This window comes from Limulus polyphemus, unplaced genomic scaffold (genome assembly GCF_000517525.1).
Source record: "Limulus polyphemus unplaced genomic scaffold, Limulus_polyphemus-2.1.2 Scaffold1155, whole genome shotgun sequence".
Taxonomy (NCBI): domain Eukaryota; kingdom Metazoa; phylum Arthropoda; class Merostomata; order Xiphosura; family Limulidae; genus Limulus; species Limulus polyphemus.
The window spans coordinates 279,921-289,873 of record NW_013666765.1 but is presented as its reverse complement, the minus strand read 5'-3'; the positions used below and the strand labels follow the sequence as shown (position 1 = coordinate 289,873).

Below are 9,953 nucleotides of genomic sequence, written 5' to 3'. Positions count from 1 at the left end.
ACTATTCGGAAAGATTATGTACTGAGCTGTTGATTCGATAAGAATAGCTCTAATATTGTGACGACTAAAGAAATAAGCAGATCGTTTGAATGAAACTAGAGCGAAATATTACAGATACAGTAGTGTGTGTATGTGAAGACTATGTTTGTAAAAGAAGTAATGTACTTTAAATGTAAAGCTTTTCATCATGTTCACCCAGATTTTCTTGTAGTAGCAAACAGGGACGTTATAATGTAGCTTGTCGTATAAACGAGAGTCACAAATAATACACGGTTTATCGTAGCTAAGTTAACTTTGGAAGTTAATAACAATTGGGAATGAATACTATGAAATTCGACTGAAAAAATAAAGTCAGAAAGGCGCATCTTTAACTGAATAACAGATACGACTTACAGCATTCGTTGAGTTCGTCATCCATATCAATGTTGTAAAAAGGAAAAAAAAATGTTTATGGAATTTCTATTGGATGGCATTTCCTAGGTCATCAAAAACGCTTCATCACTGAAAACCCACGAAGTGTATCACTACGCAGCAGTATGTCCTTAATATTACACCAACATTGTTCTGCTAAAAGATTTCACAAGGCTTGTCTCGTGTTGTCAGCATGATGATTATGTCGCTGAAAACTAATGTGTTTGGCTCTGTATATATTTCTTTTATTCAAGATCATATGCAAATCAGCTGATGGTAACACCCCTATAACAAAGCATATTTTCAGTGGATTCTTGAAATACACCCCTACTTATATTAAATCCCACCTTCCATTCGTCTAAAAGCTCGTTAACCTTCTGGAACTCTAATTTATGCCCCGAGTTATTTTATAACGTTTAACACGCAAAGCAGTTTTATCAGATATTTTATTATGCTGATAAGAGTTACTGTTCAGTTTTGATAGTCCTATTTGTATTTCTCAAATGAAATTCTTTTGTTGGCAAGAAAAATAATAATTATATTTTATAATAAACGAATTATTGTATAAGGTATCCCCCCATCCGGTAGGTCAGCGGTAAATTTCCGGACTTACAACGCTAAAGTCCAGCGTTCGATTCCCTACGGTGGACAGAGTACAGAAAGCCCATTGTGTAGTTTTATAAAGCTGCTCGCAGTTCCTAATTTATTTATCTGCTGAATGTATGTATTATCAAACGAAGACTGTATACACATAAGTATTATCTTTCTATGCGTTTGTCAACAGGTCTTGTCATGGCCAGGTGGTTAGGGCTCTCGACTCGCAATCTGCGGGTCGTGGGGTCGAATCTCCGTTCAACCAAACATGCTCGCCCTTTCAGCCGTGGGGGGTGGTATAATGTGACGGTAAATCCCATTATTCGTTGTTAAAATAATAACCTAAGCGTTGGCGGGCAATATTTAGCGTTAAAATATTGTTCTAGCTTATTAGTAGGTTTGCTGTCGGGAAACAGATTGCGTTATATTTTGGTACAAAAGATGGCAAGAGCAAGCAGGGGCACACACCCCACACTTATTTTTGTGCATATGATGTATATGTTTATATATATATATAAAATGTATGTGTGTGTTTGACATAATCCCCCCCCCCCCCCCAGTAGCGATCAAATTTAAAATCATGCGCACGGCCTCAAGAGATGGGTATTTTCAGAGTATAGTTTGCAAATGCAAAAAAAATCACAGAAAATTCTTCAAAGTTTTAAAGATAAACATAATTCTATATTTCGATTTTGACGATCGACAAAAATAGTTTGTACTTTTTGTTATTCATAAAAGTACAACTTTATTCATACGGCAGTGGTTGGTACCTTGTCATCCAAAAGTTTGAAATCTTTAATCAGATTAAAACACTTGCATAATTATTAAATATTTAAGATAGTACTTCAAGATACTTCTCATAGTCACTTTACAAATTATATATATTATTCTTTAAGTTTTTTCAACATTTGCGGTCATAGTAATTGATACTTATCCTTAAGTAACGGATAAGAATGTTAAATGTCAAACAAAATCTAATTAACCATTTTTATGTTCTCTGCTGATAATAAGAACAAGTGTTACTCTATGTACCTGGAGAATCAGGCGTGGCCTAGTAGCTAGCGTGCTGGACAATAGATATGTGGATTCATAGTTTGCATTTTTGAAGAACCAAATATTGCTCTCCTCACTTTGGAGCCTTGTCTGCATTATAAGACTACCGGTTAAAGTCCATTATTCCATTAGAGTGGTCGACGAGTTTTTTGTTCGTGCTGTTGACTAGTTCAAAATTATGGACTGCTAGCTCAGATATCCCTTGTGTTGCTCTGCGCGAAAACAAACCAAATTTGTGTGGATGAGAATATACACTTACTATCGTGATATGCAAACATATAATATTTTATACTTGCCTTAGATGTATAGAAATGTTTTGGCTATTTAGATTCCATGCTGTAATGGCGGCAATATGTGGTCCAGAGAGCCTTTGAGATTGACTTGTTGTGGTTGCTTTTTTTTTTCTCTCTAAAGTCGATAATGTCTTTTCTGCCTATGAGGATATTGCAGTAACATATAGCAGCTGGGTTGAAAGGAGTAACTGTAATATCCTTTAATGGCCGAGTTCACGTTATCTAAACGATATAGCCGACTAGTGATATGACAGAACAGAGGTTGCGAGGTGGCGCTGTTGACTGGACAAAGAAAACGAGTTTACCTGTCGAACTTAGGCACACTTTCTTTAGTCACTTATAGTAGGATATCATCGATGAAGACATACTCCAAGAACACAGTGTTTTAGTTCTGTGAAGATTAATTCTGAGGGTAAGAAAAACGTGGAGCTGAACACAGCCTAGTCGAAGCGACTGTCATTCCATCTGCACAAGTACGCATACTGTACTTTCGTTTTCTTTTCTTTTTTGATTCATTAGATGTCACCATAATTCGAAGTGGTCAGTTTGAGAGTACAGAAACAAATGTCATACAGAGCTTCATTGTCAATACAGAAGGTTTCATCTGTGTTTTCCACAAGCAAGTGGACAGAAAGAGTAGCTAAGGTTCCACAACTGTGTCAGAAATCTACAAAGTAAAGAATGTACACAGTAAAGTTGAATCATTTTTTTGGTTGTGAGCAATAATTACAAGTTCAAATACAAAATAAAAGTCTATATTGTCACGTGATATTTAAGAACTATAATTAGTGATAAACCTATTACATTTATACTAAAACACATGTTGTACAGACATGACATCGTTCCATCAATCATCTGTAATAGGCGATTTATGTCTGGATTATATTAAAGTTAAAGCAGTTTAAATCACTTTTGGAGATGATACAACAATTAATGCAAAAGTACTTATCACCGTATATGTTGTCATGAACTTATGGAACATATTTTTTCTGTATGTAAAGTTAGGGTACTAAGAAAGAACAAGTATAGTTTTTATTATACTTTTTTCATACTTTCAACGAAGGAACACACACATTCAAAACTAAAACCACAAGGATATTTTACAATCACCTTTGGAGATGGCATAACACTGAAAGTGTTCATAATCCTATCGGGATATTCCTCCCAAATCTTGGAGATCATTCCAGGTCCAATGAGCCAACTGGAAACCCTGGAAAAAATCACAACTTTCTGATTCTTTCCTCATAACATCTAGGACAACTAATTTAGCATCATCAGTGTAGTGACCTTTAGCCCAGTTGTTTCCTGCCCCGCTATGACCTGTATAATGTTAAGAATCAATGGAAAATGGAGAACGTACTTACTGTTTTTCTGTTATTTTTATTCATAATAATTTTAATTAAGTTTCATAAAAAAATAAAACTCAATTTTTACTGAGTTGTAAAATATTTGTTCCCATGTGCTTGTTTGTTTGTAGGTAAGCATAAAGCTACACAATGAGCTATCTGTGCTCTGCCCACCGTCTGTACCGAAACCCGGTTTCTATCGTTGTAAACATTTGAAGCAAAATATTGTCATAAAATTTGCCTTATATTAGTGATATATATGTATAAAAAAACTAAAAACGTTCTTAAGATTTTTTAATGTGGTCCATTGCTAGACTCGCCATTAATGACAGGATAACTTGACTTATAAGTTTATAGACTTGTATTTGTTTTTTATAGTGGCTCAGTGATGGGGCTTATAACGTTAAATTCAGAGTTCGAGCCCTGCGGTGCGTAAAACGCAGATAGTCCGTTGTGCAGCTTCACGCTTGAAATAAGCAAATAACTTATTTTTTTTTCTATATAGTCATTAATCAGTTTCTTCCTGTAGGAATTCTGAATATTGATTTTCCTGCATTAGAAACGAAACAAATGCAGAAACAAAAAATCGATATTAACTAATAATTGAAGTGATAATTGGTCATATTAGACATAATGAATGTGCAATGAAATCACTACTTTACTGTAAAAATGTGTTGACGTTTATCTTATGATAACTCTTAGTCAGTGAGTGCATTAATTTTCCGAATATTATTTGTAGACCGAAAATATTTGATTAGGCACAAATAAGGAAAGTACTGTAGTTTGTGTGATTTTAAGCTGTAGAGAACCGTTAACTTTTATTGGAAAAAACATTCACGATTATATGTATGACATTATATAACATGTCGAGTGGTGTGTTCCCCAGTTTAGAGTCAAAGTTTCACTATATTAGGTTAGTAGGATTACTGTAGGCCATGATGTAAGTGGAACGAACCTTAAAAGGCATTCTGAGAAGCTACCCAGCTGATACTAGAAAACTTTAACTGAAACTGGTTCTTAATGTTGACGATACACCCAGTTAAAACCCCATGTTAGTGTACCAGGTGGTCCACCTACGTAAATTGGTTTCAAGTATATATATAGTTTCTTAGCTTAAGGTTAAGCATAAATACGTCATAAAAACTTGTATTATTTGAATCATGGTAGTAAGTCACTTATGAGGACATTAAGTTCAGTACAACAGTTTTGTTTTTGTTTTTCCTGGAGGAATAATCTGTTTTGCGAATAGCTCATGGAAGAGTTTTCTTTTTCAAGGCTAGAATCAAGAAATGACTTAATTGAATAATTAATTCAAAAATACAATAACAGCAGTTTTTACAGTAGGCAAGTTCTAATTTTAATAATTACAACGTTTCGACCCATGATATCGAGTCTTTATCAGGTCGAAACGTTGTAACTATTAAAATCAGAAGTTGCCTACTGTTAACGTTGCTGTTATTGTCATTTTTGAAGTAATCCAATAGATAATTTGTATGTTGCAACACTGTTACCTTAGAAACGAGTTGTACAATGATCCGACATTCGAAAAATATTTTTACTGCGTGCAGTAAAACTTGATATTGTTTTATTTTCTTTACTACTTTACTCTTCTGTGTTCAGCCATCAGTCGGTTGTTATTGTTTAAAGACATGAAGTTTAATTTTATTGTTTGTACGTTCAAACTTACAACAATCAATCTGAGAAATTTCCAGCCGTGACGTCATGCGAATTTATATACGATGATTCATGCGAGGGTATCTATAATTCACATACATATAACAATACATTTATATACGAAAGACGTGTTCGAGATGCCTTTCCGCTTTTTGTTTTACAGTCTAATTAGTTTGTGCACTGTTCAGAACTTTTCTTAATAGCAGGAACTATTTACGTATATTTTTTATTCCATAAAAAGCTGAAGGGCACTACTTACTAAAGCAACTGACTTTCATCTTGTGAATATGACCAAGACCGATAGAGTTCGATAGTATTTATCTCAGTGAGTTTTCTTCCCTCTAAAGTGATAATAATCTTTTAAAAGAGCTTCAACCGCCAGACAAAAACCAAACATTTTGTGTTTAAGTTCAGGTCAAATCCGAGGTTCTTACTATTCTTTTCTTGGGGAAAAAGTTATATCACAACTAAAACCAAGCGAGTTAAAGAGATTATGTACTTTTAACGTGCTTTAACCAATAATAATGATAATAACCATCTTATTTGTTTTAATATAAATTTTATTATTTCAATCTGCCTCAAGCCGTAATGAACACATCGTTCTTCCCCCAGTCCTTCTTAAACTTACACAGCAGATTTATAAAGAATCTCACTTATTAGTCTGACTCGTTAAATTGATTTAAACTGAAGCATCATTGTAATACACGTCCATTCTCTCTAACTGTGGGTTTGAGTCTTCGTGGTAAATTCCTTGCTCATCAGAGGTCTCTTCCCAGAACTACGAATTAGTACACTCGATTAGGGTATGTAATATGTAACAGCAAGAGTTTCTTTAGCTAGAAAATTCAACCTAAAATAAGAGAGCTGCCTTTGTTTGGCTTGTAATTCCGAGGCCTTTAGCCACTGTGACTGTACTGTGAAGGGATGCTATAATAGTCTGGTATCTTAATACTATCAGTTAATTTATTAAGAATATTTCGTAAATCAGTTTACAAACGCTGGAGCTTCGGTAAAAATACACTCAGTTTTGTTTGTTTTTTCTGAAGAATTCTACTATTGACGTTAACGATAGTTTTTGCCTGAAGTTTAGCCACACATAAAATGTTTTGACCACTGTGGCTAAAGGATGTAAATATTGGTCATCAGAACTTTATTGTCAAACTATATATATACATACACACATATATAAATGGTAACACGCTATATTAGTACAAGTGGCAATACGTTTTATTATCCCTAAGTCAAAGAAGTAAAAACAGATGCTAACGGGGATACAACAGAACTGTAATTTTTGATCTTCGAAAGACATTTAGTTTCTCTTGATGAATCACATTAATCTTAATAACAAAAGTCTACAACTTTATATTGAAAATATTTAAAGTCAAGTTTTTATATGGCTGTTGATTTCGGAATTTTACATACTTAACCATTCCTTATTGTTTTGTTAAGTTAAGGTCAATGGGCGATTTTTTTTTAAACAACAAGGCGTATTCAATTTTTGGATGCAATGAACAACGCTTCCGGTTATAAGTTGAAATTGAATCCCAGCGTTGTCTCTCAGTTTCTGAAATTTTTTAGAAAAAAGATGTTTCAAAGTAAAGCAAATAAAGAAGAAGACGTGAAGTAACTCTAAACGGGCAATATCTTTCACTTCAATATACGAAACCAAATTACAATAAATGACGTCAGATTATACTAAAATGAAAATACTTTGTCTAGGATACTTATTAACTGCCTTATATAATGTCCTAGGATAGGATATGAGCGTGAATCTTTTCGAACGTGGAAAAGGCTTAGCTACCATATACTAAGGACATTATATAAGGCAGTTAATAAGTATCCTAGTCAAAGTATTAACACAAGCACTAAACCGAGCAGAAACAGACCCATTAGGATAGGAAATGAGTGTGAATCTTTTCGAACGTAGAAAAGGCGAAGCTACCATATACTGATGGGTCTATTTCTGCTCGGTTTAGTGCTTGAGTTGTATTGCAGGTTGATACCATTAGTATTAACCCTATAGCAAGATTACTCATTTTATTATGCCACGGTATTGTATACAATAATTACTTTATTTTATATAGAACTTTGGATCATTAACGGGAGTAGCTTATCACATATTAGAGGAAATGACTGGTTCTTAGTTTTCAGAAAATATATTTTCATTAAGTATAACTAGTAATGAGACACTTTAATAATCTTTATACACATTCTACAGCCTACACATTTCTATTTTTAGTGTCTTTTCACCCTGTAAAACTCTTATTCATATTACATATGTATCATGAACAGTTTATAAACTTATTAATACTTCTGAAAAGTCATTTACTATTCAACTAGAGTAGCAAGGATATACCATAGACACCAATAACTAAGAAGTTGTAATATCTTATACCTGTGGTAACAAGGATATATCATATATACCAGTAATTTGTAATTTATTATACCCGTAGTAACAAGAACATGTCAACGATACCAGTAACTAGGACGTAATAAGCACGTGACTTTTCTGCTGATTGGTTCGAGACTTGTAAATGATGGTGTAATATAAATACACATACGTGAACCGCACTTTAGGCTTACTCACCATCACCGACTATTCATAAACTATTGCCAGCAGCCTGAAATACTGCGTGATGTCTACGGCCGTTCTAGATGGTGAAAATCGGTATATAAGTAGCAGTGAAATATTCTTGTGGTGAAAAAAAAATCTGAATTAGAAATGACAACTCTCCAACACGCGTTATTACAGTGTTAAAAATAAGTTTCTGTTAACTTGTAATATTGGAAGCACCTTGATTTTCTTCACGACACTCTTATTCTAATCATGTGTTATTTTTATAATTGTATATTTACTGATTCATAATAACGTTTAGTACAAAGTCTGCTAAAGGACTGAAATATAGTCAGAAAAACTCGGGACTCGTTTTCAAGGACTGAATTAAAACGAACTGTTCATCAGCCAATGATGAAATTTGTAAAACGTTAGGTAAACAAGCGTAATACTTCAAATGCTGTGGGAGGGAGGGGTATAAAGTACGACTTAATTACTCAGAATAACACATATGTAATTCATTATGAAGGTAATTGAAATCATTTTAACTTTAAAAAAAAAGTGAAGTCCTTTGATTTAGCCTCACTCGATAATGAGGATGAAAAAGCAAACTTCTGTAAGGTTAATGGAAAAATAGCTTTTACAAAAAATGTTGTAATTTTTTTTTCTAGAATCTAGTTTTTATAGAATTGTTGAAAACATTATGCATTTTAAAAACAATTCGAAAGACTGCATTTCAAATATTTTATCTTTCTCAAGTGAACGTCTGTAAACTAGAGAGTGTAACATACCTTTACACCATTCTGATTACCACATTGTTCCGCCTGAATACGTACGATTTCCCTAATTTTGATTCTGTGAAGATGCGGTTTGAGATATTTAATTCCCGCTTTGTCAATAAAGAGTGGTAATAACGAATATCCGCAGAATATACAGTTTTAAAAATTTTTTCAGAATGATCAATGCAGATACACATTTTTTAATATTACAGTAATTAGCTAGATGCTGGTTTTATTAGTTAACCCTTGTATGTTTCTACAGAGTCGGATAAACAAAACAGCCATATTTGGATTCCAGTCCCCTGATGACGCCATAACACGCTGCCAGTCAGCATGAAGAACCGCAATGCGCAGCACACGTGAACATGGCAAGTCCTGCAATTGCTTGTAATGCTAGACTGCAGTTGCAGACAGTAAAACTCGAAGCAACGTGTAAGAACGAAAGGGAGAGTTGGGCACTTATATAAGAACCGTTTCTCGTCTAGTTTGATTTATTAGTTATACCAACATTAATTAATATACAATGTATCGCAAATTTACAACACACTTCTCTAACACTTGTAGACTGATACTACATATCTGTTAGTAAATTTGAAGTTCCTAGTCCCGAGAACACCTATTTACAGACAGCACGTGAGATCGAGTTACCATCGGTACATCATTGTATTGAGATACCTACAGCTAAATTAGCAAGTATTTATACAAATCGATACTGCTGTTGGTTTTGGCCCTGGGGTAGCTTTGGTTGATTTACATTATACATCATTATAAAATTTTAAATACTTCTAATTTAAAAGATTGTAAGTAGGCCTGTTAAAATCAGATAGACTTAATATCATATTACTGTTTAGCGAAGTAAGTAATAGTAGTATTCATAGAATATTAGCTTTCACTTACATCTGTTTCAATATAGTTCTGTTAGTTCACATTGATTTGACTTTACCGGCTATATGTACAACTGATTAGTTGCGGGATTTAAAAAATGTTTTAAGGTATATTGATAAAAAAAACAAAAACATTTCAGTTAATTCTAAAGTAGTATTCCACTATACCGTTAGCGGCAAGTTTACGGACTTTAAACAACGATAAATTGTGGTGTTCGATTCCCCGCGATGGATAGCCAAGTTTGTAGCTTTTACATAGAGAAAACAATAGCATCACTACACCGCCCTCTGCTGGCAGTTTTTACCCTACGGAAATTTATCGTTGACGTAGTATTACAATCTCTCATTAAAGTACCATCAACAAT

At 33.7% G+C, this 9,953-nt stretch overlaps 1 long non-coding RNA gene across 1 annotated transcript; it reads right to left on the bottom strand.

Annotated features, from left to right (window-relative positions):
* Nucleotides 1-2,359: 2,359 nt before the first annotated feature.
* On the bottom strand, nt 2,360-9,166 carry LOC106462386. The gene is made up of 4 exons (XR_002611231.1): nt 8,717-9,166; nt 6,794-6,935; nt 3,462-3,561; nt 2,360-3,018 (listed from the first exon to the last, which is right to left on the bottom strand). It is a non-coding gene; the product is annotated as an uncharacterized LOC106462386 (long non-coding RNA).
* Nucleotides 9,167-9,953: the final 787 nt, after the last annotated feature.